Source organism: Urtica dioica, chromosome 5, assembly GCF_054948205.1.
Source record: "Urtica dioica subsp. dioica isolate 48M chromosome 5, U.dioica_male_clone48M_v1_H2, whole genome shotgun sequence".
NCBI lineage: Eukaryota > Viridiplantae > Streptophyta > Magnoliopsida > Rosales > Urticaceae > Urtica > Urtica dioica.
In genome coordinates, this window is record NC_142760.1 from 11,792,243 (window position 1) to 11,807,072 (window position 14,830).

At 46.8% G+C, this 14,830-nt stretch overlaps 33 non-coding genes across 33 annotated transcripts; all 33 read left to right on the forward strand.

Annotated features, from left to right (window-relative positions):
• Positions 1-9: 9 nt before the first annotated feature.
• LOC149395440 (5S ribosomal RNA) lies at positions 10-128 on the forward strand. Its single transcript, XR_016297509.1, has one exon. It is a non-coding gene; the product is annotated as a 5S ribosomal RNA (ribosomal RNA).
• Positions 129-462: 334 nt separating this feature from the next.
• On the forward strand, positions 463-581 carry LOC149395441 (5S ribosomal RNA). The gene has a single exon (XR_016297510.1). It is a non-coding gene; the product is annotated as a 5S ribosomal RNA (ribosomal RNA).
• A 333-nt stretch (positions 582-914) lies between these two features.
• LOC149395442 (5S ribosomal RNA) lies at positions 915-1,033 on the forward strand. The gene has a single exon (XR_016298739.1). It is a non-coding gene; the product is annotated as a 5S ribosomal RNA (ribosomal RNA).
• A 334-nt stretch (positions 1,034-1,367) lies between these two features.
• On the forward strand, positions 1,368-1,486 carry LOC149395443 (5S ribosomal RNA). The gene has a single exon (XR_016297511.1). It is a non-coding gene; the product is annotated as a 5S ribosomal RNA (ribosomal RNA).
• A 334-nt stretch (positions 1,487-1,820) lies between these two features.
• On the forward strand, positions 1,821-1,939 carry LOC149395444 (5S ribosomal RNA). The gene has a single exon (XR_016297512.1). It is a non-coding gene; the product is annotated as a 5S ribosomal RNA (ribosomal RNA).
• A 333-nt stretch (positions 1,940-2,272) lies between these two features.
• LOC149395445 (5S ribosomal RNA) lies at positions 2,273-2,391 on the forward strand. Its single transcript, XR_016298740.1, has one exon. It is a non-coding gene; the product is annotated as a 5S ribosomal RNA (ribosomal RNA).
• Positions 2,392-2,725: 334 nt separating this feature from the next.
• LOC149395446 (5S ribosomal RNA) lies at positions 2,726-2,844 on the forward strand. The gene has a single exon (XR_016297513.1). It is a non-coding gene; the product is annotated as a 5S ribosomal RNA (ribosomal RNA).
• Positions 2,845-3,178: 334 nt separating this feature from the next.
• Positions 3,179-3,297, forward strand: LOC149395447 (5S ribosomal RNA). Its single transcript, XR_016297514.1, has one exon. It is a non-coding gene; the product is annotated as a 5S ribosomal RNA (ribosomal RNA).
• Positions 3,298-3,630: 333 nt separating this feature from the next.
• Positions 3,631-3,749, forward strand: LOC149395448 (5S ribosomal RNA). The gene has a single exon (XR_016298741.1). It is a non-coding gene; the product is annotated as a 5S ribosomal RNA (ribosomal RNA).
• Positions 3,750-4,083: 334 nt separating this feature from the next.
• Positions 4,084-4,202, forward strand: LOC149395449 (5S ribosomal RNA). Its single transcript, XR_016297515.1, has one exon. It is a non-coding gene; the product is annotated as a 5S ribosomal RNA (ribosomal RNA).
• A 334-nt stretch (positions 4,203-4,536) lies between these two features.
• LOC149395450 (5S ribosomal RNA) lies at positions 4,537-4,655 on the forward strand. Its single transcript, XR_016297517.1, has one exon. It is a non-coding gene; the product is annotated as a 5S ribosomal RNA (ribosomal RNA).
• A 333-nt stretch (positions 4,656-4,988) lies between these two features.
• On the forward strand, positions 4,989-5,107 carry LOC149395451 (5S ribosomal RNA). Its single transcript, XR_016298743.1, has one exon. It is a non-coding gene; the product is annotated as a 5S ribosomal RNA (ribosomal RNA).
• A 334-nt stretch (positions 5,108-5,441) lies between these two features.
• On the forward strand, positions 5,442-5,560 carry LOC149395452 (5S ribosomal RNA). The gene has a single exon (XR_016297518.1). It is a non-coding gene; the product is annotated as a 5S ribosomal RNA (ribosomal RNA).
• Positions 5,561-5,894: 334 nt separating this feature from the next.
• Positions 5,895-6,013, forward strand: LOC149395453 (5S ribosomal RNA). Its single transcript, XR_016297519.1, has one exon. It is a non-coding gene; the product is annotated as a 5S ribosomal RNA (ribosomal RNA).
• Positions 6,014-6,346: 333 nt separating this feature from the next.
• LOC149395454 (5S ribosomal RNA) lies at positions 6,347-6,465 on the forward strand. Its single transcript, XR_016298744.1, has one exon. It is a non-coding gene; the product is annotated as a 5S ribosomal RNA (ribosomal RNA).
• Positions 6,466-6,799: 334 nt separating this feature from the next.
• LOC149395455 (5S ribosomal RNA) lies at positions 6,800-6,918 on the forward strand. Its single transcript, XR_016297520.1, has one exon. It is a non-coding gene; the product is annotated as a 5S ribosomal RNA (ribosomal RNA).
• Positions 6,919-7,252: 334 nt separating this feature from the next.
• On the forward strand, positions 7,253-7,371 carry LOC149395456 (5S ribosomal RNA). Its single transcript, XR_016298469.1, has one exon. It is a non-coding gene; the product is annotated as a 5S ribosomal RNA (ribosomal RNA).
• A 333-nt stretch (positions 7,372-7,704) lies between these two features.
• Positions 7,705-7,823, forward strand: LOC149395457 (5S ribosomal RNA). The gene has a single exon (XR_016298745.1). It is a non-coding gene; the product is annotated as a 5S ribosomal RNA (ribosomal RNA).
• Positions 7,824-8,157: 334 nt separating this feature from the next.
• Positions 8,158-8,276, forward strand: LOC149395458 (5S ribosomal RNA). Its single transcript, XR_016297521.1, has one exon. It is a non-coding gene; the product is annotated as a 5S ribosomal RNA (ribosomal RNA).
• A 334-nt stretch (positions 8,277-8,610) lies between these two features.
• LOC149395459 (5S ribosomal RNA) lies at positions 8,611-8,729 on the forward strand. The gene has a single exon (XR_016298470.1). It is a non-coding gene; the product is annotated as a 5S ribosomal RNA (ribosomal RNA).
• A 333-nt stretch (positions 8,730-9,062) lies between these two features.
• Positions 9,063-9,181, forward strand: LOC149395460 (5S ribosomal RNA). Its single transcript, XR_016298746.1, has one exon. It is a non-coding gene; the product is annotated as a 5S ribosomal RNA (ribosomal RNA).
• A 334-nt stretch (positions 9,182-9,515) lies between these two features.
• LOC149395461 (5S ribosomal RNA) lies at positions 9,516-9,634 on the forward strand. Its single transcript, XR_016297522.1, has one exon. It is a non-coding gene; the product is annotated as a 5S ribosomal RNA (ribosomal RNA).
• A 333-nt stretch (positions 9,635-9,967) lies between these two features.
• On the forward strand, positions 9,968-10,086 carry LOC149395462 (5S ribosomal RNA). Its single transcript, XR_016297523.1, has one exon. It is a non-coding gene; the product is annotated as a 5S ribosomal RNA (ribosomal RNA).
• Positions 10,087-10,419: 333 nt separating this feature from the next.
• Positions 10,420-10,538, forward strand: LOC149395463 (5S ribosomal RNA). The gene has a single exon (XR_016298845.1). It is a non-coding gene; the product is annotated as a 5S ribosomal RNA (ribosomal RNA).
• A 334-nt stretch (positions 10,539-10,872) lies between these two features.
• Positions 10,873-10,991, forward strand: LOC149395464 (5S ribosomal RNA). Its single transcript, XR_016297959.1, has one exon. It is a non-coding gene; the product is annotated as a 5S ribosomal RNA (ribosomal RNA).
• A 333-nt stretch (positions 10,992-11,324) lies between these two features.
• Positions 11,325-11,443, forward strand: LOC149395465 (5S ribosomal RNA). Its single transcript, XR_016297524.1, has one exon. It is a non-coding gene; the product is annotated as a 5S ribosomal RNA (ribosomal RNA).
• Positions 11,444-11,776: 333 nt separating this feature from the next.
• LOC149395466 (5S ribosomal RNA) lies at positions 11,777-11,895 on the forward strand. The gene has a single exon (XR_016298747.1). It is a non-coding gene; the product is annotated as a 5S ribosomal RNA (ribosomal RNA).
• A 334-nt stretch (positions 11,896-12,229) lies between these two features.
• Positions 12,230-12,348, forward strand: LOC149395467 (5S ribosomal RNA). Its single transcript, XR_016298581.1, has one exon. It is a non-coding gene; the product is annotated as a 5S ribosomal RNA (ribosomal RNA).
• Positions 12,349-12,682: 334 nt separating this feature from the next.
• On the forward strand, positions 12,683-12,801 carry LOC149395468 (5S ribosomal RNA). Its single transcript, XR_016297525.1, has one exon. It is a non-coding gene; the product is annotated as a 5S ribosomal RNA (ribosomal RNA).
• A 333-nt stretch (positions 12,802-13,134) lies between these two features.
• On the forward strand, positions 13,135-13,253 carry LOC149395469 (5S ribosomal RNA). Its single transcript, XR_016297526.1, has one exon. It is a non-coding gene; the product is annotated as a 5S ribosomal RNA (ribosomal RNA).
• Positions 13,254-13,586: 333 nt separating this feature from the next.
• Positions 13,587-13,705, forward strand: LOC149395470 (5S ribosomal RNA). The gene has a single exon (XR_016298748.1). It is a non-coding gene; the product is annotated as a 5S ribosomal RNA (ribosomal RNA).
• Positions 13,706-14,039: 334 nt separating this feature from the next.
• On the forward strand, positions 14,040-14,158 carry LOC149395471 (5S ribosomal RNA). The gene has a single exon (XR_016297528.1). It is a non-coding gene; the product is annotated as a 5S ribosomal RNA (ribosomal RNA).
• Positions 14,159-14,491: 333 nt separating this feature from the next.
• On the forward strand, positions 14,492-14,610 carry LOC149395472 (5S ribosomal RNA). The gene has a single exon (XR_016298749.1). It is a non-coding gene; the product is annotated as a 5S ribosomal RNA (ribosomal RNA).
• Positions 14,611-14,830: the final 220 nt, after the last annotated feature.

Sequence of the window (14,830 nt, forward strand, 5' to 3'; positions counted from 1 at the left end):
AATGCTTGCGGATGCGATCATACCAGCACTAATGCACCGGATCCCATCAGAACTCCGAAGTTAAGCGTGCTTGGGCGAGAGTAGTACTAGGATGGGTGACCTCTTGGGAAGTCCTCGTGTTGCATCCCTCTTTTTTTGCGAATTATTTTTTTCGGAGGCCGAAACGATGGAATTTCACCAAAAATCGCTCCGAGTCTTGTTCAAATGCCCGTTTACGCTTACAATTCACCGGTGAAAGTCGAAATTCCGGACCGAGGGCGAAATTTACGATTTTACCCTTCCCCCGTTCACCTTGTCGGAATTTCGCCGATCACTCTTCCGAAACCGTCCCGACGCGAAGATCGCGAAAAGTTATTAGGAATTCATATATTTTATGTGATTTTTGGTGCACCGAAGACGTAGTTATGGCTTTTGGGAGTCGCGGCGCTGATTCTTATATAGAAAATGCGCGCTAATGCTTGCGGATGCGATCATACCAGCACTAATGCACCGGATCCCATCAGAACTCCGAAGTTAAGCGTGCTTGGGCGAGAGTAGTACTAGGATGGGTGACCTCTTGGGAAGTCCTCGTGTTGCATCCCTCTTTTTTTGCGAATTATTTTTTCGGAGGTCGAAACGATGGAATTTCACCAAAAATCGCTCCGAGTCTTGTTCAAATGCCCGTTTACGCTTACAATTCACCGGTGAAAGTCGAAATTCCGGACCGAGGGCGAAATTTACGATTTTACCCTTCCCCCGTTCACCTTGTCGGAATTTCGCCGATCACTCTTCCGAAACCGTCCCAACCCGAAGATCGCGAAAAGTTATTAGGAATTCATATATTTTATGTGATTTTTGGTGCACCGAAGACGTAGTTATGGCTTTTGGGAGTCGCGGCGTTGATTCTTATATAGATAATGCGCGCTAATGCTTGCGGATGCGATCATACCAGCACTAATGCACCGCATCCCATCAGAACTCCGAAGTTAAGCGTGCTTGGGCGAGAGTAGTACTAGGATGGGTGACCTCCTGGGAAGTCCTCGTGTTGCATCCCTCTTTTTTTGCGAATTATTTTTTTCGGAGGCCGAAACGATGGAATTTCACCAAAAATCGCTCCGAGTCTTGTTCAAATGCCCGTTTACGCTTACAATTCACCGGTGAAAGTCGAAATTCCGGACCGAGGGCGAAATTTACGATTTTACCCTTCCCACGTTCACCTTGTCGGAATTTCGCCGATCACTCTTCCGAAACCGTCCCAACGCGAAGATCGCGAAAAGTTATTAGGAATTCATATATTTTATGTGATTTTTGGTGCACCGAAGACGTAGTTATGGCTATTGGGAGTCGCGGCGCTGATTCTTATATAGATAATGCGCGCTAATGCTTGCGGATGCGATCATACCAGCACTAATGCACCGGATCCCATCAGAACTCCGAAGTTAAGCGTGCTTGGGCGAGAGTAGTACTAGGATGGGTGACCTCTTGGGAAGTCCTCGTGTTGCATCCCTCTTTTTTTGCGAATTATTTTTTTCGGAGGCCGAAACGATGGAATTTCACCAAAAATCGCTCCGAGTCTTGTTCAAATGCCCGTTTACGCTTACAATTCACCGGTGAAAGTCGAAATTCCGGACCGAGGGCGAAATTTACGATTTTACCCTTCCCACGTTCACCTTGTCGGAATTTCGCCGATCACTCTTCCGAAACCGTCCCGACGCGAAGATCGCGAAAAGTTATTAGGAATTCATATATTTTATGTGATTTTTGGTGCACCGAAGACGTAGTTATGGCTTTTGGGAGTCGCGGCGCTGATTCTTATATAGAAAATGCGCGCTAATGCTTGCGGATGCGATCATACCAGCACTAATGCACCGGATCCCATCAGAACTCCGAAGTTAAGCGTGCTTGGGCGAGAGTAGTACTAGGATGGGTGACCTCTTGGGAAGTCCTCGTGTTGCATCCCTCTTTTTTTGCGAATTATTTTTTCGGAGGTCGAAACGATGGAATTTCACCAAAAATCGCTCCGAGTCTTGTTCAAATGCCCGTTTACGCTTACAATTCACCGGTGAAAGTCGAAATTCCGGACCGAGGGCGAAATTTACGATTTTACCCTTCCCCCGTTCACCTTGTCGGAATTTCGCCGATCACTCTTCCGAAACCGTCCCAACCCGAAGATCGCGAAAAGTTATTAGGAATTCATATATTTTATGTGATTTTTGGTGCACCGAAGACGTAGTTATGGCTTTTGGGAGTCGCGGCGTTGATTCTTATATAGATAATGCGCGCTAATGCTTGCGGATGCGATCATACCAGCACTAATGCACCGCATCCCATCAGAACTCCGAAGTTAAGCGTGCTTGGGCGAGAGTAGTACTAGGATGGGTGACCTCCTGGGAAGTCCTCGTGTTGCATCCCTCTTTTTTTGCGAATTATTTTTTTCGGAGGCCGAAACGATGGAATTTCACCAAAAATCGCTCCGAGTCTTGTTCAAATGCCCGTTTACGCTTACAATTCACCGGTGAAAGTCGAAATTCCGGACCGAGGGCGAAATTTACGATTTTACCCTTCCCACGTTCACCTTGTCGGAATTTCGCCGATCACTCTTCCGAAACCGTCCCAACGCGAAGATCGCGAAAAGTTATTAGGAATTCATATATTTTATGTGATTTTTGGTGCACCGAAGACGTAGTTATGGCTATTGGGAGTCGCGGCGCTGATTCTTATATAGATAATGCGCGCTAATGCTTGCGGATGCGATCATACCAGCACTAATGCACCGGATCCCATCAGAACTCCGAAGTTAAGCGTGCTTGGGCGAGAGTAGTACTAGGATGGGTGACCTCTTGGGAAGTCCTCGTGTTGCATCCCTCTTTTTTTGCGAATTATTTTTTTCGGAGGCCGAAACGATGGAATTTCACCAAAAATCGCTCCGAGTCTTGTTCAAATGCCCGTTTACGCTTACAATTCACCGGTGAAAGTCGAAATTCCGGACCGAGGGCGAAATTTACGATTTTACCCTTCCCCCGTTCACCTTGTCGGAATTTCGCCGATCACTCTTCCGAAACCGTCCCGACGCGAAGATCGCGAAAAGTTATTAGGAATTCATATATTTTATGTGATTTTTGGTGCACCGAAGACGTAGTTATGGCTTTTGGGAGTCGCGGCGCTGATTCTTATATAGAAAATGCGCGCTAATGCTTGCGGATGCGATCATACCAGCACTAATGCACCGGATCCCATCAGAACTCCGAAGTTAAGCGTGCTTGGGCGAGAGTAGTACTAGGATGGGTGACCTCTTGGGAAGTCCTCGTGTTGCATCCCTCTTTTTTTGCGAATTATTTTTTCGGAGGTCGAAACGATGGAATTTCACCAAAAATCGCTCCGAGTCTTGTTCAAATGCCCGTTTACGCTTACAATTCACCGGTGAAAGTCGAAATTCCGGACCGAGGGCGAAATTTACGATTTTACCCTTCCCCCGTTCACCTTGTCGGAATTTCGCCGATCACTCTTCCGAAACCGTCCCAACCCGAAGATCGCGAAAAGTTATTAGGAATTCATATATTTTATGTGATTTTTGGTGCACCGAAGACGTAGTTATGGCTTTTGGGAGTCGCGGCGTTGATTCTTATATAGATAATGCGCGCTAATGCTTGCGGATGCGATCATACCAGCACTAATGCACCGCATCCCATCAGAACTCCGAAGTTAAGCGTGCTTGGGCGAGAGTAGTACTAGGATGGGTGACCTCCTGGGAAGTCCTCGTGTTGCATCCCTCTTTTTTTGCGAATTATTTTTTTCGGAGGCCGAAACGATGGAATTTCACCAAAAATCGCTCCGAGTCTTGTTCAAATGCCCGTTTACGCTTACAATTCACCGGTGAAAGTCGAAATTCCGGACCGAGGGCGAAATTTACGATTTTACCCTTCCCACGTTCACCTTGTCGGAATTTCGCCGATCACTCTTCCGAAACCGTCCCAACGCGAAGATCGCGAAAAGTTATTAGGAATTCATATATTTTATGTGATTTTTGGTGCACCGAAGACGTAGTTATGGCTATTGGGAGTCGCGGCGCTGATTCTTATATAGATAATGCGCGCTAATGCTTGCGGATGCGATCATACCAGCACTAATGCACCGGATCCCATCAGAACTCCGAAGTTAAGCGTGCTTGGGCGAGAGTAGTACTAGGATGGGTGACCTCTTGGGAAGTCCTCGTGTTGCATCCCTCTTTTTTTGCGAATTATTTTTTTCGGAGGCCGAAACGATGGAATTTCACCAAAAATCGCTCCGAGTCTTGTTCAAATGCCCGTTTACGCTTACAATTCACCGGTGAAAGTCGAAATTCCGGACCGAGGGCGAAATTTACGATTTTACCCTTCCCACGTTCACCTTGTCGGAATTTCGCCGATCACTCTTCCGAAACCGTCCCGACGCGAAGATCGCGAAAAGTTATTAGGAATTCATATATTTTATGTGATTTTTGGTGCACCGAAGACGTAGTTATGGCTTTTGGGAGTCGCGGCGCTGATTCTTATATAGAAAATGCGCGCTAATGCTTGCGGATGCGATCATACCAGCACTAATGCACCGGATCCCATCAGAACTCCGAAGTTAAGCGTGCTTGGGCGAGAGTAGTACTAGGATGGGTGACCTCTTGGGAAGTCCTCGTGTTGCATCCCTCTTTTTTTGCGAATTATTTTTTCGGAGGTCGAAACGATGGAATTTCACCAAAAATCGCTCCGAGTCTTGTTCAAATGCCCGTTTACGCTTACAATTCACCGGTGAAAGTCGAAATTCCGGACCGAGGGCGAAATTTACGATTTTACCCTTCCCCCGTTCACCTTGTCGGAATTTCGCCGATCACTCTTCCGAAACCGTCCCAACCCGAAGATCGCGAAAAGTTATTAGGAATTCATATATTTTATGTGATTTTTGGTGCACCGAAGACGTAGTTATGGCTTTTGGGAGTCGCGGCGTTGATTCTTATATAGATAATGCGCGCTAATGCTTGCGGATGCGATCATACCAGCACTAATGCACCGCATCCCATCAGAACTCCGAAGTTAAGCGTGCTTGGGCGAGAGTAGTACTAGGATGGGTGACCTCCTGGGAAGTCCTCGTGTTGCATCCCTCTTTTTTTGCGAATTATTTTTTTCGGAGGCCGAAACGATGGAATTTCACCAAAAATCGCTCCGAGTCTTGTTCAAATGCCCGTTTACGCTTACAATTCACCGGTGAAAGTCGAAATTCCGGACCGAGGGCGAAATTTACGATTTTACCCTTCCCACGTTCACCTTGTCGGAATTTCGCCGATCACTCTTCCGAAACCGTCCCAACGCGAAGATCGCGAAAAGTTATTAGGAATTCATATATTTTATGTGATTTTTGGTGCACCGAAGACGTAGTTATGGCTATTGGGAGTCGCGGCGCTGATTCTTATATAGATAATGCGCGCTAATGCTTGCGGATGCGATCATACCAGCACTAATGCACCGGATCCCATCAGAACTCCGAAGTTAAGCGTGCTTGGGCGAGAGTAGTACTAGGATGGGTGACCTCTTGGGAAGTCCTCGTGTTGCATCCCTCTTTTTTTGCGAATTATTTTTTTCGGAGGCCGAAACGATGGAATTTCACCAAAAATCGCTCCGAGTCTTGTTCAAATGCCCGTTTACGCTTACAATTCACCGGTGAAAGTCGAAATTCCGGACCGAGGGCGAAATTTACGATTTTACCCTTCCCCCGTTCACCTTGTCGGAATTTCGCCGATCACTCTTCCGAAACCGTCCCGACGCGAAGATCGCGAAAAGTTATTAGGAATTCATATATTTTATGTGATTTTTGGTGCACCGAAGACGTAGTTATGGCTTTTGGGAGTCGCGGCGCTGATTCTTATATAGAAAATGCGCGCTAATGCTTGCGGATGCGATCATACCAGCACTAATGCACCGGATCCCATCAGAACTCCGAAGTTAAGCGTGCTTGGGCGAGAGTAGTACTAGGATGGGTGACCTCTTGGGAAGTCCTCGTGTTGCATCCCTCTTTTTTTGCGAATTATTTTTTCGGAGGTCGAAACGATGGAATTTCACCAAAAATCGCTCCGAGTCTTGTTCAAATGCCCGTTTACGCTTACAATTCACCGGTGAAAGTCGAAATTCCGGACCGAGGGCGAAATTTACGATTTTACCCTTCCCCCGTTCACCTTGTCGGAATTTCGCCGATCACTCTTCCGAAACCGTCCCAACCCGAAGATCGCGAAAAGTTATTAGGAATTCATATATTTTATGTGATTTTTGGTGCACCGAAGACGTAGTTATGGCTTTTGGGAGTCGCGGCGTTGATTCTTATATAGATAATGCGCGCTAATGCTTGCGGATGCGATCATACCAGCACTAATGCACCGCATCCCATCAGAACTCCGAAGTTAAGCGTGCTTGGGCGAGAGTAGTACTAGGATGGGTGACCTCCTGGGAAGTCCTCGTGTTGCATCCCTCTTTTTTTGCGAATTATTTTTTTCGGAGGCCGAAACGATGGAATTTCACAAAAAATCGCTCCGAGTCTTGTTCAAATGCCCGTTTACGCTTACAATTCACCGGTGAAAGTCGAAATTCCGGACCGAGGGCGAAATTTACGATTTTACCCTTCCCACGTTCACCTTGTCGGAATTTCGCCGATCACTCTTCCGAAACCGTCCCAACGCGAAGATCGCGAAAAGTTATTAGGAATTCATATATTTTATGTGATTTTTGGTGCACCGAAGACGTAGTTATGGCTATTGGGAGTCGCGGCGCTGATTCTTATATAGATAATGCGCGCTAATGCTTGCGGATGCGATCATACCAGCACTAATGCACCGGATCCCATCAGAACTCCGAAGTTAAGCGTGCTTGGGCGAGAGTAGTACTAGGATGGGTGACCTCTTGGGAAGTCCTCGTGTTGCATCCCTCTTTTTTTGCGAATTATTTTTTTCGGAGGCCGAAACGATGGAATTTCACCAAAAATCGCTCCGAGTCTTGTTCAAATGCCCGTTTACGCTTACAATTCACCGGTGAAAGTCGAAATTCCGGACCGAGGGCGAAATTTACGATTTTACCCTTCCCCCGTTCACCTTGTCGGAATTTCGCCGATCACTCTTCCGAAACCGTCCCGACGCGAAGATCGCGAAAAGTTATTAGGAATTCATATATTTTATGTGATTTTTGGTGCACCGAAGACGTAGTTATGGCTTTTGGGAGTCGCGGCGCTGATTCTTATATAGAAAATGCGCGCTAATGCTTGCGGATGCGATCATACCAGCACTAATGCACCGGATCCCATCAGAACTCCGAAGTTAAGCGTGCTTGAGCGAGAGTAGTACTAGGATGGGTGACCTCTTGGGAAGTCCTCGTGTTGCATCCCTCTTTTTTTGCGAATTATTTTTTCGGAGGTCGAAACGATGGAATTTCACCAAAAATCGCTCCGAGTCTTGTTCAAATGCCCGTTTACGCTTACAATTCACCGGTGAAAGTCGAAATTCCGGACCGAGGGCGAAATTTACGATTTTACCCTTCCCCCGTTCACCTTGTCGGAATTTCGCCGATCACTCTTCCGAAACCGTCCCAACCCGAAGATCGCGAAAAGTTATTAGGAATTCATATATTTTATGTGATTTTTGGTGCACCGAAGACGTAGTTATGGCTTTTGGGAGTCGCGGCGTTGATTCTTATATAGATAATGCGCGCTAATGCTTGCGGATGCGATCATACCAGCACTAATGCACCGCATCCCATCAGAACTCCGAAGTTAAGCGTGCTTGGGCGAGAGTAGTACTAGGATGGGTGACCTCCTGGGAAGTCCTCGTGTTGCATCCCTCTTTTTTTGCGAATTATTTTTTTCGGAGGCCGAAACGATGGAATTTCACCAAAAATCGCTCCGAGTCTTGTTCAAATGCCCGTTTACGCTTACAATTCACCGGTGAAAGTCGAAATTCCGGACCGAGGGCGAAATTTACGATTTTACCCTTCCCACGTTCACCTTGTCGGAATTTCGCCGATCACTCTTCCGAAACCGTCCCAACGCGAAGATCGCGAAAAGTTATTAGGAATTCATATATTTTATGTGATTTTTGGTGCACCGAAGACGTAGTTATGGCTATTGGGAGTCGCGGCGCTGATTCTTATATAGATAATGCGCGCTAATGCTTGCGGATGCGATCATACCAGCACTAATGCACCGGATCCCATCAGAACTCCGAAGTTAAGCGTGCTTGGGCGAGAGTAGTACTAGGATGGGTGACCTCTTGGGAAGTCCTCGTGTTGCATCCCTCTTTTTTTGCGAATTATTTTTTTCGGAGGCCGAAACGATGGAATTTCACCAAAAATCGCTCCGAGTCTTGTTCAAATGCCCGTTTACGCTTACAATTCACCGGTGAAAGTCGAAATTCCGGACCGAGGGCGAAATTTACGATTTTACCCTTCCCCCGTTCACCTTGTCGGAATTTCGCCGATCACTCTTCCGAAACCGTCCCGACGCGAAGATCGCGAAAAGTTATTAGGAATTCATATATTTTATGTGATTTTTGGTGCACCGAAGACGTAGTTATGGCTTTTGGGAGTCGCGGCGCTGATTCTTATATAGAAAATGCGCGCTAATGCTTGCGGATGCGATCATACCAGCACTAATGCACCGGATCCCATCAGAACTCCGAAGTTAAGCGTGCTTGAGCGAGAGTAGTACTAGGATGGGTGACCTCTTGGGAAGTCCTCGTGTTGCATCCCTCTTTTTTTGCGAATTATTTTTTCGGAGGTCGAAACGATGGAATTTCACCAAAAATCGCTCCGAGTCTTGTTCAAATGCCCGTTTACGCTTACAATTCACCGGTGAAAGTCGAAATTCCGGACCGAGGGCGAAATTTATGATTTTACCCTTCCCCCGTTCACCTTGTCGGAATTTCGCCGATCACTCTTCCGAAACCGTCCCAACCCGAAGATCGCGAAAAGTTATTAGGAATTCATATATTTTATGTGATTTTTGGTGCACCGAAGACGTAGTTATGGCTTTTGGGAGTCGCGGCGTTGATTCTTATATAGATAATGCGCGCTAATGCTTGCGGATGCGATCATACCAGCACTAATGCACCGCATCCCATCAGAACTCCGAAGTTAAGCGTGCTTGGGCGAGAGTAGTACTAGGATGGGTGACCTCCTGGGAAGTCCTCGTGTTGCATCCCTCTTTTTTTGCGAATTATTTTTTTCGGAGGCCGAAACGATGGAATTTCACCAAAAATCGCTCCGAGTCTTGTTCAAATGCCCGTTTACGCTTACAATTCACCGGTGAAAGTCGAAATTCCGGACCGAGGGCGAAATTTACGATTTTACCCTTCCCACGTACACCTTGTCGGAATTTCGCCGATCACTCTTCCGAAACCGTCCCGACGCGAAGATCGCGAAAAGTTATTAGGAATTCATATATTTTATGTGATTTTTGGTGCACCGAAGACGTAGTTATGGCTTTTGGGAGTCGCGGCGCTGATTCTTATATAGATAATGCGCGCTAATGCTTGCGGATGCGATCATACCAGCACTAATGCACCGGATCCCATCAGAACTCCGAAGTTAAGCGTGCTTGGGCGAGAGTAGTACTAGGATGGGTGACCTCTTGGGAAGTCCTCGTGTTGCATCCCTCTTTTTTTGCGAATTATTTTTTCGGAGGTCGAAACGATGGAATTTCACCAAAAATCGCTCCGAGTCTTGTTCAAATGCCCGTTTACGCTTACAATTCACCGGTGAAAGTCGAAATTCCGGACCGAGGGCGAAATTTACGATTTTACCCTTCCCCCGTTCACCTTGTCGGAATTTCGCCGATCACTCTTCCGAAACCGTCCCGACGCGAAGATCGCGAAAAGTTATTAGGAATTCATATATTTTATGTGATTTTTGGTGCACCGAAGACGTAGTTATGGCTTTTGGGAGTCGCGGCGCTGATTCTTATATAGATAATGCGCGCTAATGCTTGCGGATGCGATCATACCAGCACTAATGCACCGGATCCCATCAGAACTCCGAAGTTAAGCGTGCTTGGGCGAGAGTAGTACTAGGATGGGTGACCTCTTGGGAAGTCCTCGTGTTGCATCCCTCTTTTTTTGCGAATTATTTGTTCGGAGGTCGAAACGATGGAATTTCACCAAAAATCGCTCCGAGTCTTGTTCAAATGCCCGTTTACGCTTACAATTCACCGGTGAAAGTCGAAATTCCGGACCGAGGGCGAAATTTACGATTTTACCCTTCCCCCGTTCACCTTGTCGGAATTTCGCCGATCACTCTTCCGAAACCGTCCCAACCCGAAGATCGCGAAAAGTTATTAGGAATTCATATATTTTATGTGATTTTTGGTGCACCGAAGACGTAGTTATGGCTTTTGGGAGTCGCGGCGTTGATTCTTATATAGATAATGCGCGCTAATGCTTGCGGATGCGATCATACCAGCACTAATGCACCGCATCCCATCAGAACTCCGAAGTTAAGCGTGCTTGGGCGAGAGTAGTACTAGGATGGGTGACCTCTTGGGAAGTCCTCGTGTTGCATCCCTCTTTTTTTGCGAATTATTTTTTTCGGAGGCCGAAACGATGGAATTTCACCAAAAATCGCTCCGAGTCTTGTTCAAATGCCCGTTTACGCTTACAATTCACCGGTGAAAGTCGAAATTCCGGACCGAGGGCGAAATTTACGATTTTACCCTTCCCACGTTCACCTTGTCGGAATTTCGCCGATCACTCTTCCGAAACCGTCCCAACGCGAAGATCGCGAAAAGTTATTAGGAATTCATATATTTTATGTGATTTTTGGTGCACCGAAGACGTAGTTATGGCTTTTGGGAGTCGCGGCGCTGATTCTTATATAGAAAATGCGCGCTAATGCTTGCGGATGCGATCATACCAGCACTAATGCACCGGATCCCATCAGAACTCCGAAGTTAAGCGTGCTTGGGCGAGAGTAGTACTAGGATGGTTGACCTCTTGGGAAGTCCTCGTGTTGCATCCCTCTTTTTTTGCGAATTATTTTTTCGGAGGTCGAAACGATGGAATTTCACCAAAAATCGCTCCGAGTCTTGTTCAAATGCCCGTTTACGCTTACAATTCACCGGTGAAAGTCGAAATTCCGGACCGAGGGCGAAATTTACGATTTTACCCTTCCCCCGTTCACCTTGTCGGAATTTCGCCGATCACTCTTCCGAAACCGTCCCGACGCGAAGATCGCGAAAAGTTATTAGGAATTCATATATTTTATGTGATTTTTGGTGCACCGAAGACGTAGTTATGGCTTTTGGGAGTCGCGGCGCTGATTCTTATATAGAAAATGCGCGCTAATGCTTGCGGATGCGATCATACCAGCACTAATGCACCGGATCCCATCAGAACTCCGAAGTTAAGCGTGCTTGGGCGAGAGTAGTACTAGGATGGGTGACCTCTTGGGAAGTCCTCGTGTTGCATCCCTCTTTTTTTGCGAATTATTTTTTCGGAGGTCGAAACGATGGAATTTCACCAAAAATCGCTCCGAGTCTTGTTCAAATGCCCGTTTACGCTTACAATTCACCGGTGAAAGTCGAAATTCCGGACCGAGGGCGAAATTTACGATTTTACCCTTCCCCCGTTCACCTTGTCGGAATTTCGCCGATCACTCTTCCGAAACCGTCCCGACCCGAAGATCGCGAAAAGTTATTAGGAATTCATATATTTTATGTGATTTTTGGTGCACCGAAGACGTAGTTATGGCTTTTGGGAGTCGCGGCGTTGATTCTTATATAGATAATGCGCGCTAATGCTTGCGGATGCGATCATACCAGCACTAATGCACCGCATCCCATCAGAACTCCGAAGTTAAGCGTGCTTGGGCGAGAGTAGTACTAGGATGGGTGACCTCCTGGGAAGTCCTCGTGTTGCATCCCTCTTTTTTTGCGAATTATTTTTTTCGGAGGCCGAAACGATGGAATTTCACCAAAAATCGCTCCGAGTCTTGTTCAAATGCCCGTTTACGCTTACAATTCACCGGTGAAAGTCGAAATTCCGGACCGAGGACGAAATTTACGATTTTACCCTTCCCACGTTCACCTTGTCGGAATTTCGCCGATCACTCTTCCGAAACCGTCCCAACGCGAAGATCGCGAAAAGTTATTAGGAATTCATATATTTTATGTGATTTTTGGTGCACCGAAGACGTAGTTATGGCTATTGGGAGTCGCGGCGCTGATTCTTATATATATAATGCGCGCTAATGCTTGCGGATGCGATCATACCAGCACTAATGCACCGGATCCCATCAGAACTCCGAAGTTAAGCGTGCTTTGGCGAGAGTAGTACTAGGATGGGTGACCTCTTGGGAAGTCCTCGTGTTGCATCCCTCTTTTTTTGCGAATTATTTTTTTCGGAGGCCGAAACGATGGAATTTCACCAAAAATCGCTCCGAGTCTTGTTCAAATGCCCGTTTACGCTTACAATTCACCGGTGAAAGTCGAAATTCCGGACCGAGGGCGAAATTTACGATTTTACCCTTCCCCCGTTCACCTTGTCGGAATTTCGCCGATCACTCTTCCGAAACCGTCCCGACGCGAAGATCGCGAAAAGTTATTAGGAATTCATATATTTTATGTGATTTTTGGTGCACCGAAGACGTAGTTATGGCTTTTGGGAGTCGCGGCGCTGATTCTTATATAGAAAATGCGCGCTAATGCTTGCGGATGCGATCATACCAGCACTAATGCACCGGATCCCATCAGAACTCCGAAGTTAAGCGTGCTTGGGCGAGAGTAGTACTAGGATGGGTGACCTCTTGGGAAGTCCTCGTGTTGCATCCCTCTTTTTTTGCGAATTATTTTTTCGGAGGTCGAAACGATGGAATTTCACCAAAAATCGCTCCGAGTCTTGTTCAAATGCCCGTTTACGCTTACAATTCACCGGTGAAAGTCGAAATTCCGGACCGAGGGCGAAATTTACGATTTTACCCTTCCCCCGTTCACCTTGTCGGAATTTCGCCGATCACTCTTCCGAAACCGTCCCGACGCGAAGATCGCGAAAAGTTATTAGGAATTCATATATTTTATGTGATTTTTGGTGCACCGAAGACGTAGTTATGGCTTTTGGGAGTCGCGGCGCTGATTCTTATATAGAAAATGCGCGCTAATGCTTGCGGATGCGATCATACCAGCACTAATGCACCGGATCCCATCAGAACTCCGAAGTTAAGCGTGCTTGGGCGAGAGTAGTACTAGGATGGGTGACCTCTTGGGAAGTCCTCGTGTTGCATCCCTCTTTTTTTGCGAATTATTTGTTCGGAGGTCGAAACGATGGAATTTCACCAAAAATCGCTCCGAGTCTTGTTCAAATGCCCGTTTACGCTTACAATTCACCGGTGAAAGTCGAAATTCCGGACCGAGGGCGAAATTTACGATTTTACCCTTCCCCCGTTCACCTTGTCGGAATTTCGCCGATCACTCTTCCGAAACCGTCCCAACCCGAAGATCGCGAAAAGTTATTAGGAATTCATATATTTTATGTGATTTTTGGTGCACCGAAGACGTAGTTATGGCTTTTGGGAGTCGCGGCGTTGATTCTTATATAGATAATGCGCGCTAATGCTTGCGGATGCGATCATACCAGCACTAATGCACCGCATCCCATCAGAACTCCGAAGTTAAGCGTGCTTGGGCGAGAGTAGTACTAGGATGGGTGACCTCCTGGGAAGTCCTCGTGTTGCATCCCTCTTTTTTTGCGAATTATTTTTTTCGGAGGCCGAAACGATGGAATTTCACCAAAAATCGCTCCGAGTCTTGTTCAAATGCCCGTTTACGCTTACAATTCACCGGTGAAAGTCGAAATTCCGGACCGAGGGCGAAATTTACGATTTTACCCTTCCCCCGTTCACCTTGTCGGAATTTCGCCGATCACTCTTCCGAAACCGTCACAACGCGAAGATCGCGAAAAGATATTAGGAATTCATATATTTTATGTGATTGTTGGTGCACCGAAGACGTAGTTATGGCTTTTGGGAGACGCGGCGCTGATTCTTATATAGATAATGCGCGCTAATGCTTGCGGATGCGATCATACCAGCACTAATGCACCGGATCCCATCAGAACTCCGAAGTTAAGCGTGCTTGGGCGAGAGTAGTACTAGGATGGGTGACCTCTTGGGAAGTCCTCGTGTTGCATCCCTCTTTTTTTGCGAATTATTTTTTCGGAGGTCGAAACGATGGAATTTCACCAAAAATCGCTCCGAGTCTTGTTCAAATGCCCGTTTACGCTTACAATTCACCGGTGAAAGTCGAAATTCCGGACCGAGGGCGAAATTTACGATTTTACCCTTCCCCCGTTCACCTTGTCGGAATTTCGCCGATCACTCTTCCGAAACCGTCCCAACGCGAAGATCGCGAAAAGTTATTAGGAATTCATATATTTTATGTGATTTTTGGTGCACCGAAGACGTATTTATGGCTTTTGGGAGTCGCGGCGTTGATTCTTATATAGATAATGCGCGCTAATGCTTGCGGATGCGATCATACCAGCACTAATGCACCGCATCCCATCAGAACTCCGAAGTTAAGCGTGCTTGGGCGAGAGTAGTACTAGGATGGGTGACCTCCTGGGAAGTCCTCGTGTTGCATCCCTCTTTTTTTGCGAATTATTTTTTTCGGAGGCCGAAACGATGGAATTTCACCAAAAATCGCTCCGAGTCTTGTTCAAATGCCCGTTTACGCTTACAATTCACCGGTGAAAGTCGAAATTCCGGACCGAGGGCGAAATTTACGATTTTACCCTTCCCCCGTTCACCTTGTCGGAATTTCGCCGATCACTCTTCCGAAACCGTCACAACGCGAAGATCGCGAA